Source organism: Mandrillus leucophaeus, unplaced genomic scaffold (genome assembly GCF_000951045.1).
Source record: "Mandrillus leucophaeus isolate KB7577 unplaced genomic scaffold, Mleu.le_1.0 Scaffold8, whole genome shotgun sequence".
NCBI lineage: Eukaryota > Metazoa > Chordata > Mammalia > Primates > Cercopithecidae > Mandrillus > Mandrillus leucophaeus.
In genome coordinates, this window is record NW_012108696.1 from 2,913,525 (window position 1) to 2,915,585 (window position 2,061).

Sequence of the window (2,061 nt, forward strand, 5' to 3'; positions counted from 1 at the left end):
CGGCTAATTTTTTGTATTTTTAGTAGAGACGGGGTTTCACCGTGTTAGCCAGGATGGTCTCGATCTCCTGACCTCGTGATCTGCCCGCCTCAGCCTCCGAAAGTGCTGGGATTACAGACGTGAGCCACCGCGCCCGGCCTAGACAATCTTTTTTAAAGTGTCCTTGCAAACCACACTGATAATGAGCCCTCCTGGGTGATTGGCCTGCTCCATTTTCTGTCCTCTCTGAACCACCAAGGTTTGTTTGTCTGAGGGCCATGACTAAGGCTGCGGCCTTTCTCTGATCTCGCTTTTCCTTTTGGGCCTGTTCCTCTTGGTCCCTATTATAGAACACTGAGGTTGCCAGGTTTAATAATGCCTCCAGATTTTGTTCAGGGCCCAGGGCTTGCTTTTGGAGCTTTCTCCTGATATCTGCGGCTGATTCGGTAATAAACTGATCTTTGAGGATCAATTGACCCTCGAGAGAGTCAGGTGACAAGGGAGTATATTTTCTTAAGGCCTTCTGTAGCTGCTCGAGGAAGGTGGAAGGATTTTCTTCCTTTCCCTGAGTTATGGTAGACATCATTGAATAATTCATGGGCTTTTTCCTAATTCTCCTTAGTCCTTCTAGAACACAGGTCAACAGATGTTTACGACTCCAGTCCCCATGATCTGAGTTGAGGTCCCAGTGGGGATCCATACTGGGGATGGCTTGCTGACCGGTAGGGAATTTGTCCCTTTCTTCGACTGTCATCCTGTCACTTACTTGACTAAGATACCGGGTATCTCCAAACTCTTGGGCTGCAGCTGAAGCTGCATTCTTTTCATTAAAGGCCAGGGTTTGATCGAACGATAGCATGACATCTCTCCAAGTGAGGTCGAAGGTTTGCCCTAGCCCCTGTAGGACATCTATGTACCTGTCAGGGTCATCTGAAAACTTCCCCAGGTCTACCTTGATCTGCTTTAAATCAGAGAGGGAAAAGGGGACATGTACCCAAATTGGGCCAAATTCCCAACCCCCTATAGCTTGAAGGGGACGTAACTGATAGCCCGGGGGTTTTTGTGGTCCCATGGAGATTTCTTTGCTTGTCTCCTTCTGGGCAGGGGAGATTAGAGGAGGCTTATCATTAATAGGAAGGGGAGCTGTAGGGAGGCTAGGATATGGAGGTAAGCTGAGAGCTCTTCCTGTGGGATGTACACTGCAAGCTTTGCATAGTTGTGGATTCTCCTTCAGTGAAAAGAAAGCTTGGACATAAGGTTTTTCACTCCATTTGCCTTCCCTCTTACAGAAAAGCTCAAGCTGCAGGATAGTATTGTAATTTATACCTCCGTCAGGTGGCCATTTTTCCCCCATCAGAGAGAGAGAATATTGGGGCCAGGCCGTAGAGCAGAAAAAAAAAAAATGAGCCGCCTCTTTTTCAGGGTTTGTGGGTCAAATTGGTCCCAATGGCTTAGGATGCATTTCAAGGGTGAGCCTGTTGATGCCTGAGTGTTCCATGTGAAAGAAAAACCACCCACAGTTTTGGTTTATTCCCCCCTGCCCGCCCACCCAAGAACCCACAACAGTCCCTGGACCCACTGATCGGAATAGTTGCGTTCACCCAAGCGGCAGCAGAAACACTAGTTTTCCTCCTAGACCACAAAGAGGACCGAGGAAGGTCAGATTTAGTGCCCCTTACCGATGCAATCTTGAAAACCTGCACCCTTGCCTTTCCTCTTAGACCACAAAGAGGACCAAGAAAACTCAGATTTAGTGGCCCTTACCAATGCATTCTCAAAAACCTGTTAGAGTCCTAAGCATTTTCTCCTGTTAGTATTGGGACCTTACCCTTGTCCTATAAAGATGTTATGCCTCAAAATGGAGTGGAGGGCCATACCCTGAGGGAGGGAAGGGATCTCTAGGGTGATGCCTTTTGTCCCCACTTCTCATCATACGAATAGGAAGGATATCATTTCTGACGCTCCCCATAGCCTAGCTTCGGGAATAGCCTTTGTTAGGCCCGCTAGTCTGAGCAGGAATCCTAAAATTCCAGATAGTCTCCCCCACCGACAGGGCTTTGGGCAAAGATTATGTGTTTCTGA